Raw genomic sequence first — 18,269 nt, forward strand, 5'->3', positions numbered from 1 at the left:
TCTACAAATACTCTTCGCAGTTTTAACCTGGCACTAAAGGTGTCTTCACCCAAAATTTTCTGATTGCAGTTATCAAATGGCATTTCAATGACACTTTATTACAGCAAATGGCTGAAACTCAAGTACATAAATTAGCAGGAACACCAGCTGATGGTGGGTTTTGCCCATGAGATCTAAAATACCGATTCTACAGCCCACTTGGTTTACATTATAATTTTCAGGCCACTATCCTCAAACAACACAAGGTGTCAGGCTGAGCTAGCAGGTGCAGTTCTGCATCCCATAATACACACCTGGTCAGAGAGCAGAGACCTGACTTTGGAACTAAATCAAGGACCAATTACAAAAGTGTGAAAATTACACATCAGCCAGTTTAGCAGCACCATCTGGTGTCCAGGAGCACAAAGTGCCACAGTGCAAAATTACCATCAGAACATGAAATGTAAAAAGTTCAGTTCATTAAATGTAAGTTCAGTTCCAGCAAACCAAGAAATGCCCAACTACCACCCACATTTCTGTGTGTTAGAAACAAGGGTATGATATTGCAGGTGATGCCTCTTTCCCCTGTTCTTGAGTCTTCCCTTCTGCAGTGCCTTTTTCTCCTGTAATACAATGAACTGCTCTTAAAACAAAAATTCTCAACCCTCTTCTGACTCTTGAATGAATGTAATTCATTATGCTAGGCAAATACATACATCTTAGGGAATATAAAAATAAATATATGCTCAATGGCAGGAGAAAACAGCTGTAGCAGAGGAGATCTGCCTTTCACATCATCTGAATGACTGAAATCACTTCCCTGCTAAAGAAATGTGAAATATCACAACTTGAGGTTGTAAACCTGTTCTATTCAATTGAAAACTGAAACTCTAAGTTATGCCTGGATACTCTTTTCATTCCAACAGTAAAAATAAGCCTCTAGTCTTTACCGCTGAGAAGTTCTGAGCACATTCAGCTGGGGATACAAAAACACTGAAGGAACACAGGATTCACTGCCAAGTTTCATGAAAGTCAAGAAAAATGCAGCATTTTGAGTTCTGAGAAACTGATGTATTTTATTTTTTAAAATGGAAAAACCATAGTCACAAAAACATGGTACACACACAGAACCTAGAGAGGCTTCAAAAATCTGCTGCTTCAGCCTTTCACAATGGAGCAAAGTCAAACAAAAACCCAACAAAACAGTCTTAAGGGCAAATTTTCTTTTCCTTTTAAAGTTGACAGGAAGCCATGTGGTTCTAATGCATTTAAGCTGTGAATCATATTTGAAGTGGATATTGCAGTCAGAAATTCCCAGAAGCAGATTCTAGCACACTGTGTGTGCTCCAAGTGCTCTTCAGATGCAACCAGGAAAAACACAAGCCCAGACCATCACCACCACTGTGGAGCTGGTTTTCACATACTTGTAAACATTGCAAACATTGTATTTAAATACACATTTGATTATATATAGAGAAATTACCTAAAATCAAGCCTGGCATCCTATTAGTACCAAAGGAAATGACTATCATTCCATAATATTATTTGCTTACTCATGAGTGAAAATACAGTTTAGAATACCTATTTTTTCCATTTCTCATCTCAGGTGGACACCTCTTTTCTGTTGATACTGACAGCTTCAGCCAAACATCCTGTATTTCTACACTTGTTTGTTCTTTTAAGATGAAAAAAAGCTCAATTGCTCAGCTAAAAAAAAAAACAAACCAAAAAACCAAAAAAAACCCCACCAAAAACAAAAACAAAACAAAGAGGAACCAACAAAGCAAAAAAAGAATCCTCTGATATCAACAACAATTCCAAAATGTGCTACCAAAACTTTCAAAATTGGTCTTAAGTACCCTCTCCTTAATTGACTTCTAAAGGACACAGTGGTTGGAAATGGATATGAAGCAGGTCAGTTTAAGTCAAAGAAATTCTTTCTTTGAGAGTTCACTCTTTCCTTCGGTGAAACACTATTTAAATACAACATCCTCATGAAATTGGGCCGAAAAGAGTTACTTGTAACTAAAATACTTTGTAGTGTTTGAATTGGCTTTGCGTGAGTTGAAAGAACCTTGAAACTAGGGATGATCTGCAGGAAAAGGCACAGGTACCCAAATAACAACCAACAAACAGATCATTTCAGCAATCAGTTAAGAATTTAGAGAGACAATTACATCATAATAACCTGATTTTCTGTGTATTACAGAAACAAAATTTCCTAATATAGCTATGGAATCAAATAGCTTGTTTGCTTTGCAGCTGATTCCACGGATTAACTATGACATTTAATTTAGGAAAAAAATGCTACCATGTCTTAGTGCCTAAGACAAAAACCTTGGTTGGCTAAAGCTCTATATTTAATATTTGAGTTACCTACAGGTGTGATGGCAGCAATGCACTGTCAAAGCCCCCAAAAATCTCCAAGGCACTCTCCAAAGTGTGGAGAGGATTGTCAGGCACAAACCTGTGCCAAGTGTGACGGTGTCTGGAGCTGACAGTGCAGACAAGCACAACTCCCCTGGCTGGGGCCACAACCATGAACTTCTCTCCAGGTGATGCTAAGTCATCCCTCACCCCTAAGGAACACGGGGTTTGATGCCTGATTTTACTGAGGAGGAAAAAATAAAATCAGATTGTTCTTTAAGCTCCATTGTATAACTGGGAGTATGCTCCATATAAAACTGGAGTGAGCAAAGAGCAGGTGCCTACCATAAATAAAGACATGAGACACTAAAGTTTGCAAGCTATTTGCAAACACAGAACAAAGGCTTCAGAAGAGGTCTGTGTGCTAGAAGCATATAAGGCTTTAACACATTAAATAAGTGTAGTATCAGACCCTGTTAAAGGTTTTAAATCATAAGAAATAACATGATTACTGTCTTGCAAACTATTAAAAATGCCATTCTATAGTAATCCGTATTTTCCATCAATTTTCTTTAGGAATGGAAAAGAAAAAAATTAATTTTAACAGGCCTCCCCCCCCCCCCCCCCCCCCCAAAAAAAAAAGAATGGAGGAATATTTACATAGAATAGAAAGCTGAAGTTACACAACAGACACTGCTGGAAGTTTTTTTAACAATCTTCATTTTGCCAGACTCCTGCCTTCAAGTGGTCTTTTATTGCTCCTATCCTCAAATTCCTCACTCCACACTTTGGCAGAGTTTCACCTCCCCAGTCTTTGTCCACAGCTACACCAGCAAGCCTCCAGCTTTATTGCTACTATTGTGTGTGACACTTCAGCAAACAAAACAAAACTCCTCCAAGCAAAAGTGTATTTGTGCCAGTGCAAATGCATCTACACCAACTTCTCCCAGGCACGAAATATTTCTAATAATGAAGCCATTTAACTGTGTAGGCCTCTCCTGAAATCCAAGTGTTACATTTAATGTCTGGGGCAGCTCTTCAGACTATGCATCCAGCTTGTTTACAGGATGAACAGCCTTAAGTAACACAAATACCGAAATACCACTACTCTAAAAATAGCCAGACAACTGGGCAACACCAGGGCAGATGACAGTCATTCTTAAGGAGTGGCTGATTAAGATCTGAATAGCCCAAGAGTATTTGAGCCATTCAAACAAAAAGACAAAAGAGACCCAGCATTTTTAAGGGACAAGTTATGAGAGTGTCTGTCCCAAAAGTACCAACAAAAACACACTAAGCTATGTGAGAAGTTAAAAAGAAAAAAAGCCCAAACAACAAATTAACGCATAGAAGTTGGTATGTTCTCATCTGAAAGGGCAAATACACTGATCACCCTACAATAAAATGAAAAAACATAGACCTATAAAACAAGTGAAATAAACAAAAAGGTCAATTAAGGCTTCTTATTAATATGGAACAAAGGATAATTAAATTGAAACAATTTACTTAATGCTCATAAATTAGGAAATCCTGTGTATACAGTTTCAGGAGTGGACATACCCTCAACGAAAAACGTGACTGGCAATAGCCAAGAGACTTGAAATAGGCTCAAAACATTGCCATGGAAAAGCAACATTAAGGCTAAAAGCATGGTGCAAATGCTCAGGATTAAGGGCAGATGCAAAGGAGCTCGACTGAATAAAAAAGTAAATTCAGCACTTGGGCACGTGGTGCTCTTGGCTTACCAGTTAAAAAGAATTCTTATCCTCTCTCCAACACAACTCAGGGCACTCACTTCTCCTCCCAGTGTCTAAACCACAGAAGGAAAAAGCTACTCGTGTACTAAGGCAGAAAGCAATGAGCCATTTCCTACTGCAGACTCCTGAGTATTCTCAGAGGTATCACTCAAGAACAACATGTAGTTTGTTTAGTTTGGGGCTTGTCTTTTTTCTTGCTTTTTAGCTGAAGTTAGACTGCAGCATCATTTTGTCTGAACGAGATTTCACCCAGCTAACTTGGGCATGATCAAAAGCCTACTCAGAGCATCATAAACCTCAACATGGGCTGCAAGCAATTAATAGTGTCTTCAGAGGAGACATATCCTGAGGCTCTGGGCATTCTGGGAGATCTCTTTTCTTGTGGACAAACAACTGATTATGAAATGTCCCTGGGAGGAAATAGAGCCACTGCCTATATGTGAGCACACATTTGAAAGACTCTGTCTTCTCAGCATTTTTTCACTCTTAACTTTCCCCATTACTGGCACCTAACTCTGAACCATCTTTAGAAGAATTTCTGTTCAACTCAGGACATGAGAAGGAGGCTGAGAAAAGGCAAACACCTATTGCACTGTTCTGCACGCTGTTCCCTCCAGGGAAGGCAGTTTACACGCGGCCCTTCACTCTTGTCACAGTTTGGTTGCTGCCATGCTGTCACCTGAGGAGCATTAACTACCAGAGCACTGCTTTTGAACCCTGCCCTGTAACAACTTCGTGATGTGCAGCCAGCAATCCCCTCCTCACTTCTCTCCACCATTTATAGTGACACACTTCCATACACACACACACACACAGGCAGACATACAGATATTCACAAAGCAGAGACTGAGTAACACACCGACCTGAAGAAATGCAGCACAGCATCTGGTAGAGCAGAGAAAAGAACGTTGTTTCTCAAAGATTTCAGTGTAGCTCAAAAGAAAACATCAATATCTGTAACAGGCTACTTAAAATGGCTCTTAGAGTGAAGTATCTGTTTGATGTAAGCCTCACAAATTAAAAGAAATGAGATGCTCTTGTACATGAATCATAGCTGAATCCCACATTTGGATCTCCTAGCAGCTTTGAAATAACTCAGCAGAACACTGAAAAATCATGTTCAGAATGCCCAGAATTAAGTGAAAATTAGCCAGAAACATCAGATAAGCTTTAAAAAATAGATTACCTGTACAATATTACGTTTGGAGAAATAAACTATTGATGACCAGATTTCGGACCACTGACAGAGGAAATGAAGTTGAAAAGACTTCTCTTAAAGGATAAGCAAAGAGGGAAGACAAGGAAGAGGTAACAGATCATATGGCAATTTAAACAGAAAAGTGACCAGATTTCAAGGGAGAAGGGGAAAGCCAAGGTGGAGAAGAAAACCTGAAAAGAAGAAATGAGAATGAATTAATTGTAATCACCGAGACACTACATTTCAGTTACACAACTTTAGTTACCACCACGATCAGCTTCAATCCCTTATTTTATTTCTAAAAAGAGCCTTTAGGCATTTTGCAAATACAGACAGCCACAAAAAGGCACATGCCATGCAGCCCTTCTGCTGCCTGTTGGGCAGCTGCTCTCCAGCCTTTAGCTCAAGCAGCCGCCCAAAGCAAGCGCATCTCTCAGCAGGACACAAAGCCTGTTACGGCTTTTTTTTTTCAGCACGGACACAACAAATTCACAGTTCATGACTTAAATGTCTGTTGCCTTTGTATCTCAAAGCACAAACACAGAATCACAATGCCTGGGAAAGAAAATAAGAAATACAGAGAAGAAAAAAACTATAGTATTTTAAGATCAGCTTAACAGAGGACCTAGACAGCAGCCACAACATTCCTATCAGAAGTAACACCACTGTGTCTTCACTGCACACGGACTCATACTCAGGGTTGCAATTCTGATGCATAAATCATAAGATAATTTTAGTTTCTCACACACACATTCTCAAACTAGTCCTTGTGACTGCGTTTTTCTAAATAAAAAACATCATCTGACTCGTGATCTGAAGTTCACGCCTGAGGCTCAGCCTTCCTTGCAGTGCTCCCACATCCAATCCCTGGCTGCACCTTTCAGTGTCTGACTGCACCCACTGTGAGAGCTGCTCTGGACACAGCCACTGCAAGGAGGAATTCTGTGGCTGGACCACCAGTGTAACAAGCACTTAGCAGCTGATTTGGGAAGAGAACCTTCATCTCCTAAAGAACAGTGACTTAAAAATTTCAGCTTTTCTTTTCATGGAGGGGTTCAGAGCAAGCAAACACTGCTTCTTCTGCAAGGGTAATTTCTTTGTGATAAACTGAGAAATAAAACCACCAAACACCTGAAAGATGCCCAGTGCTGCCTTTCAAATCAAGAAATCATTCCTGAGCTGTTCTCAGTGAATTTTCTCTGCATCACTTCTGTCCATCTGTCTCTCCCAGTATTACATTAATAGCAAAACTCACCTCTGGGAAATTAATCAACATCAGAAATTATTAAGCATCTCCGCAATGTGAATTTCAGCAGTCACTCTGATAAATTGCATTTGGTGTCCAAAAAATTGAGTTTAAATAGAAAGATGGGCATCAGAGTGGAACACTCTCAGTTTTCAGTTTACCTGCAAATGCAGTGCAGAGCACATTGCAAGGTATCTGCTTGCTAGAAGCTCCTAAAAATCCAAAACTGATATATCAACTAATTCCAATTTTCACTGAAAGATCGTGACAAATTTTTACTCTCAAGTAATTCAATTACAGCAGTAAGTTTATATAACTACATTCCAGGGCTTGAAATTTCAGTTTTACTATACTTACTGCCAAGCACACTCACTGAATGTTAAGCCCCTTGATAATTCCCTTCATATTACAACTGTGTTTGTATTCTACCCCTCCCTTATCTGGCCAAGTGTAAGCAAATCACTGCTCTTCACAGAAAACACAGCAAGCCCTGATCAAAACCAGAAAAGCCCAAAATCTTCCTGTTCCTACAGGAATGACCAAAGTTCAAACCACTCTCATGTAAGTGCAGTTACAGTACAATGCTCACCCACTAGCTCCTTGGCTACCTAGTTTCCTTAAAACATTCACCAGTGACCATAAACACATTTAATCTTCCTTTGAGCCAGTACAAACCTGTGAATTTAAGCTCTGGTGGCTGCAGGCACACACCCCCGAGCACAGAAATGAGATAAAAAGCTCAAGCAAATGTGACTTTCCTTAAAAGCCTCCTTGCCTGTCACCTACCCCGCAGAATTAACGGCTGGGGCTGCTTTCTGAACTGGCAGCAGTCTGGGATAAGTGACTCCAGCAAATGAGGGATTTGCTGCCAGCTGCTGGCACAAGGGATGCTGTGGGTTTGTGCGTGTCTAACTGCTCGGATCAGAGAGAAGCAACACCAACTCCTGTGGCCGAGTTTCAAATGGCCTGGGATGGTCTTTCTGTCCATTTATTTATTGCAAAACAGGGAGGAGTCATCTGTGCTTGAGTCAGCTGCTCCAGAAACAAAAGAAATAAACAAACTTGTGATCTAAACACAACTGTTCTTTAATTTTTAAAGTACACAGTTGTGGGGTTTGGGGGAATTTTTCTTCAGAATGTAAGAAAAAGTATGCACTGACAGTTTCTCATTTACAGAGAAAGTTAATAAAAAGCAGATGTAGGCCATAATACAGCAACTACAATACGTGCTGTAATTAATCTGGCACTCCAAACAATCAACACAATGTCAGCAAGAGACTCACTTTACATCTCTAAGTCAATTACAGACTGATTAACAGCAAGGCATTACAGAAATTGACCATGTACAAAGTTGCACTGAGGTAAGAAATCCTTCAGCTGCAACAGGTACTGTGTAGGTTAATTAGGAAGCTTAGCACAGAGTACTTAAAGTGAATACTTGGGAGAAATACTTAAACTAAAGACTTTTCCCCTCACAATATTCACAAGCCAAACATCATAAACACAGGAAGTAGTGGAATTTTTCCACCTTTACATCTCATCTTGAGGAGAGCAGAAACTGGCCAAAGAAAAACTGGGTAATTCACGTGCATGCACTCATTTCAAATGGCAAAATACACAAACACTGTCACTCTTGGCAAGCTATTAAAAAACTAGACTAGAATAAAGTGAGGCATAGGAAGTTTGGGCCTCCAGACAGAGGGTATGGCCGCTCAGAAAAATGGTGGCAGTGCTGTTCCATTTGAAATGCTGACAAAAAACAAAGAAAATCTGACTTGCTTCAAGTTCTACATCCACAGCTGGAAGAAGAAAAAAAATTAAAATCCCTATGTTAGTTTTCCAGTAACTGTTTCTCTAAAGAAAAAAAAATTATTACAGTCCTTTTTCAATCATCTCCTGGAAATATTTGATGTCCCACCAACTTGCATCAGGAAAACGTAGTGACAGCTGTGGACAAACAACATAAGTCAGCTGAAAATTGTCCCCACAGTTTAGCTGTCTAAATACTTATGGGAGAATACAAACCTTTCATTAACTGTAGCAAAATCAAATTCTAGCTCACAAGTATAGCAAAAACTCCTGAAATTGATAATTTCATCAATAATACATTTATGTTATACTCATAAAGTTGCCTGCAACTGATTTTACTTGGGTAAGTTTCAACCAGCATTAAAACAAAGGAGTTCTGTAAATACTCATGTATTATACCAGGCATGAGAGTTACTTCAAAAATTACCAGCAAACATTAGACTTAAAAACCAGAGAATTGCTTGAGAAAAAGCACAAAATAGGACCCATCACTCCTCATACTCCACCATGCCAGTCTAACTCTTGAATGGCAACGCTGGGCATAGGTTAATGTCAATATAGTTAGCAGCTATGGCCTCACATCCCTCACTCTCTGGATAACCTTTAAACTGCCCATGCAAAAATAAAAATAAATTTTAAAAAAAAAGTAATAATAAAAAAAAAGAGCAGCTGTGTCATTAGGGTGATTAAGGCACTGGCAACTGAAAGAAGTCAGCAAGACAAAAAAATCATATTATCAGGAAGTAGAGAGAACCACCTCTTGCTCACATCTTTTCCCTGCCAGCAGATGACAGCAGAACAGCAAAGGGCACCACTTGCAGACACAGGTTTAGAAATTGCAGTTTAGGCACTCAGGTCTAAGTTAGCAGATGTTCATTTTCAGCAGCTGATGATGGTGGCAATGAGTGGGGTTAAAGTTTTAGTTGTAGAAATAACAGAAGATGGAGTGGAAAATACACAAAAAATATCTGTGTCTGTTAATGTATACTAGGAAAAGAAGAAAAAAGTTAATGGCCAAGAGTGTCTCACTTCTTGATAATTTCTTCTTTTGGGCTGATATGCTGCTTACACTGCTAAGAAGCAATTTCCACTATGAGTCAGCTGATTAAAAGCATAACCCATGTTGTAGTAGATTTCTTATCTTTTTCTGGCATTCCATCAGTAATTCATGCTATAAATGAACTTCTCTATAGTGGTTTATTTTGGTTAACTTTTTTTTTTTCCCAACCCCATCACTCTGGAACCTCCATCTTTACTTGTAGAATCCAAAATCTGCTCCCCTCCCGAATGCACCTGTGTACACTGCCATGGCATTCCTACAGGCACGCCTTCTTGCAGCATCCCTCAGCAAGCAAATCCACAAGAAGAAAATAAAGAAATTATGCACCCAAATAGCCACTTTCAGTATTCCTTCCCCTCACAGCAAGCACACGTTCAATGTGACAATTCAGATTTCTTTGATGTGACCAAATGTGTGTCGATGAGCAAAGTCAATTCCGCTTTGTAAGGCTGCACATGGAGAGGCAGGAGAGCTGAGCAGGAGCTTTACTGCATACTGCACTCAGGGCAGCAGGAACAGCAGAGGGGAACTACACGCTGGAATTTGCACACATACAGCTACAAATTTACTGCTGGAAATCTCAGTAGGAGCTGTTTGGCATTAGAGGATTTTAAGTCAATTCCACAAAAAAAGCTTGCACTTTGCTGAAGCCCAGTATTTTCACAGCTTACTTTCTTGGCTACTACTCTCCTCCAGCACTGCAAAACCAAGTTTACATTATTTGACATTGCACTGGACACAAATCCAATCAGCTGGATGAAAGCTGCACTCAAAATTAATCCTTTTTATTGCCATCTTGGTTTACTTGAACACATTCTAACTCTTTTGTGATTTTTTTTTAGTAGAAATTGCCAGTATCCTCAGCTCTCATGTACTAGAAATTCATATTTTGCGTTCCTGGTATTTTAAGTCATCCATATGTTTTGATAGAGGACCAGACATCTGGTATATGTTTAACAAATTTAAATTGCAGCCATCAAAACTGCAACTTTATGGAAGCTGCACAAAGACATCAAATAGGAATAGTGACATGGTAGACATTGAATCACTGGTTTAGGACAGTAATTAAGGAAAACATCAATACAACAGCATTTAGCAGTTTTTCCATAGGATATTCATTAAGTAAAAACCTCAGAATTGTGTCTGATCTAATTTCCAAGACAAGGATATGTATTGGAAATCCATGCCAGACACCTATGAACAGAAGGCTGTAACCCTCCCCTCCACCTTTTGGAATATGCATTCTCATCACTTTTCTCCTTTACACCTCCCATCTGTTTCCTCATTTGCACCATCTTTGGCACTAACTCTTTATCACTCTATTCTTTCAAAATCTTCATTTGTTTAAGACTCCCACTCCAACCTCACATTTCCTGTCATCCCACCTACCTCTTTCCAACTGGCTTCAGTCTCCTCATCAGCCTCTCATTTCCTCTCCGTGTCTCTCTCCATTCCACTTCATTCCCAACTTTGTCCTTTCCCACAGCTTTGTTCCCATTAACAGGGCTTATTTGCCTTTGCCTTTCACAGGAGTTAATACAGGGAGAAGATGTTGCCAACAGCCTCTGAGACTGGCCATGGCTAGCAAGCATTGCCAGATGGTTTTGGTCTCCCCAGCTAAACAAAACCAATTTCAAAACCAAAACTACCAGAGTGTTTAACAAGCACTTACCATAAAACCACAAATTCTTTTAAACATTTACAATCTGGACCAAAAAAATTACCAGAACACTAGCTATGCCTGGGATTTTGTTCTCTTTAGATTTTGTTCCTTTACAGACAAAATAATTTTGCCAAGTAATCATGGAATTAAATGACCAGCACAGTTTTATGCAAGGTTAAGTTTGTACAGATCAAAAGTCTAAAGTTCTGAAAACTGTGTTACAGCTATTTTTCAGATATTCCCTTCTACTGCTACTTCAGAAAAATCATATGATTCAAATTACAGTTTCCAGAGGAAGTCATTAAAGAGAGTAGAATTTCTATCAATGATGGTTTTGTAAATTTGCACTTTGCCTCTGGCACGGACTCTGTCTATATTTAGAATACACAGTATAAAGAATGCTTGAAATCAAAGCACACAAAAATATCAGAATTTTCCTAGTAATACATCAAATTTGCAGGGAGAGGATGATACTCACATAGCCTGTAATTTCAGAAGGTTTATAGGACTTGATCAGGGTTGGAGCAGGGAATGCAGCAGCCAGCCCTCCCTGCAAGTGCTGCTGTCCCCAGGAAAGCCACTTTGGGGAAGTTACAAAAACACTGTATCAAGAAACTGGAAAGACTATAATTGTTTTGGTCAGCTACAGAATATCACACATTAGATATAATTGCTTCAAAGTATAAAAATGTAGTGTTCTCATCAGTAATATTCAAGGGCATATGATCTTTTCCCCTTCAAACTGTTCCAAGACTCTAAAGTAGATTTCTGTCATTCGTCTTGGTTTTTCTGTGCTTTTGAGAGCTGGAGGGTTTTGGCCTCCTCCACTCAAGCCATTTTTTGTTCCAAATCAAAACAAGAATTCAAATTCTGTTTACTAACCTGACATATCATTGCCACTCACTGAACAATGCTTGATTGTGCTTAATGCATAATTGGTGTGTTGAAATTAGCACCCTCAGTTACTCATATTAGTGTAATATATTTTCATTCAGTAATACACTATTTTGGTAGCAAGAACTTCTCAGCATCCCTTTATGCCTTCTCAACAATTAGGATTGAAACACATGGAAATAGGAGTATGCCAGACTTAAAAAAAAAAATGAGACATGACACTTGCCCTTTTTTAACACTTCTCCAACCAAACCCAAGAAAAAGTACATGGTGACAAAAGAACAAAAATGTACTATGGACGCTTAACACCGAGTTCATCTTCTCTCACGGAAAGTACTCAAGAGGATGAATAATCCCTTCTCTAAAGGAAAAAGTACTAGAGTAATACAAATACCATTAGTTTTGCTGCAACAAGGTCAAACAAAAATAAGTTTAATGCCACTCCAAGGAACAGAAAAAAATTGTAATTTCCCAGACCCTTTACTAGATCTGACTGAAATTTTATTTTATGAAGCAACTGCATAGATAAGAAACCATCTTACTACCCCCTCCCCAAATACTGCCAGCATTCTCAAGAAACATTGCAGAGCACACTTTATCTCCTGGCATGAGCAACTTTCAATTCCATTGCAGAATCATATGTGCAACTTATCTACTTTGAAGATATGAGCAGATTTTTTTTTTTTTTTAAGAAATCTATTTATATACACAGTCCTTAGCTGGACAACTGCATAACAGGGTGAATCTTTTCTCCTCTTTTCAGTGAGGTCAATTAAGAGCTGCAAAGGAATTTTGCTGCACACAGAGAGAGCTGACACAGAATACCCAAACCAATGGTTCTGTTGTCATGGGCACCAATAAGGAAAAGGCATGTAAATGCCAAGATTTTTGAGAAAACCTTTACTGAACTGGTATGAAGTCAGACCCAAAACTTTACACCTTGGGAACCAAAACTAAGCAGCTTCAGGAAAAATTCTGCTGACAAAAGAGCACTGGCCCCCATAGCCCAGCGGCCCTGAATGCCCCCTGCGTCAGTGGGACTGGCACCAGGCATGCCAGGCTGCAGGGCTGGGCTGCCCAGCAGGGAGCTATGGAGGCAGGAGGCAGGCTGGAAGCACGCAGCAAGGCAGGAGAGAGAGGGAAGACCACATCTGTGCTGTTTGCCAGCTGTGAAAACAACCATGCCTCCCCCAATTTTGTTTCTAGCAGAAGGAGTTACCAGTCTTGCCTTGGCCAGCCCTTGGAAAAGGCACAAGTGAGTGCACCTTTATCACTATTCACAACATGTGGAATAAGGCTGTCCTGGGGTCTGGTGATCAAAACCTATTGTGCCTACTGCTGTTACAGGAAGGTGTCTCAAACTGGGGCACTGGGATCCCCTTTCCATTTGCAGCTGGGAAAGACTCATGAAGTGAATTCTAAAGGCCATCCTGCAGCACCTTTCTGTTGCCTGCTGTGTAACCAGGTGAAAAGCTACTCTCCTGAGGGAACAGGGGCCCTCAGCAGCCATCAAACCACCACCCCCCCTCATCTCACTGCATCAGGCAGGGACAGAAAATAGTCAAAGGACTATTTCCTTGCCTTGAAGGGTGGGGATCCACATGAGCAAAGGCAGGCACCGGAGCAGCAGCAGGTTTAAGTGGCTGGCAGAGCTCCAGCTGAGATCAAGTACATTACTTTCTCTGTAAGCTGTAGGATGACTTGGGGCAAGTTGAGCCAACACTTCTATTGATGTGCACACTGAAATCAGTGCTGAGACTAAACAAATTAAACCTTGATAAGAGACCAATACAAAAGTTACTTCTGTTTGCTTAAGCATCCAGGCACTTCAGAGGTTTAGATGCTCTCTTCTCTCCATCACTCTACATCCCTTCATCCCTAGCTAAAGACCAGGAACAGGGAGAGTCATCACTCCATACATGCTTGGCTCCTAGCAAGAGTTAGGGTTACAGCCTTTCAGTTAGCACAGTTTTCAAAAGTTTCTTAGTGGGTGACAAGCTCAAGTTTGTCATAAAAACTACACATATCAGTGCAGGTCTCCAAAGACCTGATTAATTCCCCTACCCCCTTTTTATTAATTGGAGCTTAAGGCTCTAAACCAATTAAGTGGCTATTCATAGCACTGAATTTAAGGCAGGAAAATTAGTTGATTACATCCCACATTCACTTGATCAGGTTTGATTTTGGGGTTTTAATGTAACTAGAAACAGCACACAAAGATATGAAAGTAGGTCAAGAGCAGGAGTTGACCCAACTTATGAAAAACCACTATTAGAGTTCTTGGTTCATTAGCAGGTCTGAAGTACTTGGTAGTCCTGGGATGCTTGTGAGACCTTCCCAGATGGGGCTAATTCAGCATTTAAGACTCAGGTGCAAAATAAAACTCAGTGCCTTGTTGCATTTACAGAAACACACAACATCAATTTCTTCTACAGTAATTTAAAGAGTATTTAAAAAATTAAAATTAAAATATTAAAGTGTTTTCCTTTAAAATTGGTAAGTCAGCAACACAGGTAAGTAGTGGCAGGCACACATGCAATTCCAGCACATGAAGTTCTGTTTCCTATTATTCACAACACTTTAATGCACATTTAAAGGTTATATATGGCTACAAATGCAAAGATTGCAATTTTAGAAGTGAATGAAATTATAGGAGGACTTTTAATCCTATTAACATGAGTACTTTTACCTCACATTTTACTTGGGCATAGTCTTAAAAAAAGTGGCAGGATTCACTTCTCTACTGAAACAATTAAGAACAATCAACTATGACTAAGTAGCTTCTGCAAGAAAATGTTTTCATGCAACTTGAACCATCTCTGAAATCCACAATCTTTAATTTCTGTGGTTTTTCCACAATACAGCTAGTTCCAAATCACTTTTTAATAAAATTAAAATCAGGCATAATATATATACAGTGTGGAAAAGGAAAAAAAATAACTGATGTCTCTTTGGCCCAGAAGAAGGAAGTCATTTAAGGAAACTACTAAAACCCTGTGTTATGGCTGCAACTATATTAAGAAGGAGTAACATGTACGTAAAGCATTAAAGAAAAGGAAAGCACTAAAGACCAAAAAAATAAGGCAATCCTAACTGTGATTATTTTAAATGGAATCACAGGATTTAAGGCTGGAAAAGACCTCCAAGACCATGAAGCCCAACCCTTGACTGAACACCACCTTGTCAATTAAGCCATGGCAGCGAGTGCCATGAGTGCTTGGTGGGGTTTTTTTTTGAACACTTCCAAGGATGACAACTCCACCACTTCCCTGTTGCAATTTCCCCATTTTTCACCACTCCTTCAGTGAAGATATGCACACAACAACACAGAGCACAGCATTATCTGCTTAGGAGTTACAGAAGACAAAGAAGCATTTTTCAGTTGTTTTTATGTTTATTTGACTGAACTAGGACTTGGCTAATTTCTTGGGGAAATTTCAGGTTATATAACTGCACTTTGCAGACATGCCAGCATCTGAAGAACACCAAGACACCTGGTATTTAGAAAAAGATTAGGTATGTAATGTAGATCTAGTGGCCTAGACCAAAATCCTTTCAGTGTTTCAGCAATCCCAACAATAACTGAAAGCAGAGAAATCTATTAATTCCACCAAACTTTGCATTTACTACAAAATACCATCAATGCAATGAGAATCTCCTGAAGCAAGGGTCCAAACCCCAATGACACCACACAGGTGCTTTTCCCTGTACTCAAAGTTTCTCAACATCTGCATCATTGAGCCCTTCACTTTGCTTAGGCGTGTTTTGGTTTGGTGGAGGTTTTTGGGGTTGTGGTTTTTGGTAGGCTGGGTGTTTCCTGGGAGGAAGGAAACTCTAGAGACTTCCAGACATAATACAAGAGGTTACAGTGATGTTTAAAGTTCACAAGACACCTAGACAATGATGCTGTGGGGGGTTACTGACTCTTCCATGATCACTGATATTTAATAGTAAAATACTGGGTTTGGACACATGCACTGTCAAAGTCCTACTCTCATCCAATTAATCTGAGGTGGGTTTTTTGCACTGTGGAATTTCTGCATGGCAGTCTCTCCTTTGTACAAATGTGGGATTCAGCTCAGCTGCTGTACAAAGAGAAATATTGCATAACTTATGATGCACTTTTGTTTTAAGCAGTGATGTAATCCCTCCATGGAACACGTGTGTAAATGATGAAGTGCTTGCAATGGGATGCTGAACTGGCAGGCACAACTCTGAACTACTCATAGACTAACCACTCCTGGGATATTTTACTGCTAGAGGTTTAGCTTTAAAAGTAGTTCACACTCCCTTCAAAAAAGATTGTATTGACAAACTGAATTGAGAAAATTAGGTATTTTTGAAAAGAAAAACAAATTATCTAAAAGCCTACAATCAGATGTATCAGAAAGCCTATGGCAAAAGAAGAAATAACCTGGCATTTTATCTGCACACTTTCCTAAGGCTGCACAGCCTGATACCACAGTTCTTTGCTCTCTCCCTCCCCGTTTCATCTGAAAATATAAACTTCAGCTTCTATCACAGTACTGGGAAACAACTGAAAGTTGATTTAAAGGTCTGAAACGACAAACATTTTAGCTTACTCTAGATATCAAAGGCAGTAACTCACAAGTCTGGCCTTGAGTTCACTAAGCAGTGACATTTGTTTTAAGAAAAGAGAAGGCTCTACCTTTTATCACAAAGCCTCCTGAAACAGGCAGAACGCTTCCCTTGTACCTAAACAACATTCCAATAAACCAGAGTGAGGTTTTACTGATATGGCTGAAGTCCCTCTGGTTATTTGCCTCAAGGTTGGTACTACAGTTATTAACTTCACTGCGCCTGTTACCTTCACAGCTCAGGATGCAAAGAGGGAAACAGTTGCACTTGCAAGATAATTTGCAAAAGGCAAAGTTTAATGAAAAATAATGAAAGCAAACTGCCAGGCAATGAACGCCAGCAGGGCCCAATGCCAGGTATTGCTGCCTTCCTCCAGTGCCTTCAGTACCACTATGTTTTTTGCTATTCTCCTTGGATATGAATTTAACATGCTCTGTACTGGTGTTGGAGATATGCTAATGAAAAACAGCATGTAGGAAATGTTTTGATAACAGAGACCAGTTCAAATTTTTTGAAGTTATTAAAAAAGATGAAAAAAGCAAAAATCCATTTTATTTTACTTTTTACTTGGTAAAAAGTAAAAACAAATGGAAAAAGTACAAATAGAACATGGACTAGATTTTTATTGACCAACTTAAAATGCATTAGTGATAAGACAGGAAAAACAGAAAAAAGGCAAAACAAAAAGTCACAATGCCAGAAACAGCAAATAAGAGAAGAGGTAAAGTAACAGCAGCTCAAAAGAGAAAGAAAATAAATTGGTAATTTCAGGATATGATACAGATAAAGAGCTGGAAACTAAAGAAAACCGAAGAGGAATGAAAATATGGGAGTAAGAGGAAGAAAAAGGAGCAAGAGAAGTTCTTTTTTAAAGTGAATGGTGGAAGAGACCCCAGAGTTCTACCTGCTCTGCATGTTCAATTTATCTTGCATTTCCCTTTACCATCTTTTTTAACTTCCCAAAATATTCCCTGCTCCAATTCTCTGATCATCCTGCTGCTTAGAGCCACTAAGTTTCCAAGAGCTGATGGGATTGTTATGGTGGCTGTTCCCCAAAAGCTATTCCAAGCTGCATTCTGAGGACACACATATATCCCACAGCCTCTTTATGGCTGTTGGAATGCAAAGGGACACAGGGGTATGGGGGAGGGAGAACTGAGAAACAAAAAAGAGTAAGGAATATAGGTGAAATCTGAACTGCCATATATCCATTTCCTAAAGAACAGCTTCAATACCCATCCACAGGCACTGCTGCTGATTCACCTGCTTCCAAGGCATTAAGCATTCCAGTTCCATACAAACAGATGGGGAAACATATGAGCATGTATAGTTAGGGCTCAGACACCTAGCAAATGAACAAGGACACCCCCTCTCCAAAAGTTAAAATTATCCATGGCTAGAATTTAGGAACAGCCACACTGGTCCCCCATGTGAGCACCAATGATAGCACAGCAGAAAGGGCTGAAAACAAGAACAAGACAGCTCAGCATTTCAGAAAGGGAGAGGGAAAATCCCATTATCTTATGCCTGCTTGGAAAATGTTTGTGGAACTACAGCATCTGACCATTTAGGATTTGGCAACCTGCCCACACCATCATACCACTGAATAAATCTTTAAAAGACAATTAACAGCATTCCAAAGGAACAGTAACTACAACAGAGTGAAAAAGCATGTTGAGAGCCAAAGTCACTGTCTC

At 39.6% G+C, this 18,269-nt stretch overlaps 1 protein-coding gene across 2 annotated transcripts in view; it reads right to left on the reverse strand.

The window, feature by feature from the left end:
* BICC1 (BicC family RNA binding protein 1) overlaps positions 1 to 18,269 on the reverse strand; it is a 90,362-nt gene that overhangs the window by 23,054 nt on the left and 49,039 nt on the right. Inside the window, exon 1 of one of the 2 annotated variants that reach the window (XM_041405022.1) lies at positions 5,290 to 5,403. The exons of the other annotated variant lie outside the window; for it this stretch is intronic. The gene's annotated coding sequence lies outside the window, so the exon portion shown is untranslated. Of the gene's footprint in view, positions 1 to 5,289; positions 5,404 to 18,269 lie in introns of those variants that run through there. 2 annotated transcript variants of the gene reach the window in all.

This window comes from Onychostruthus taczanowskii, unplaced genomic scaffold (assembly GCF_017590055.1).
Source record: "Onychostruthus taczanowskii isolate IOZ18803 unplaced genomic scaffold, ASM1759005v1 scaffold22, whole genome shotgun sequence".
Classification (NCBI taxonomy): Eukaryota; Metazoa; Chordata; class Aves; order Passeriformes; family Passeridae; genus Onychostruthus; species Onychostruthus taczanowskii.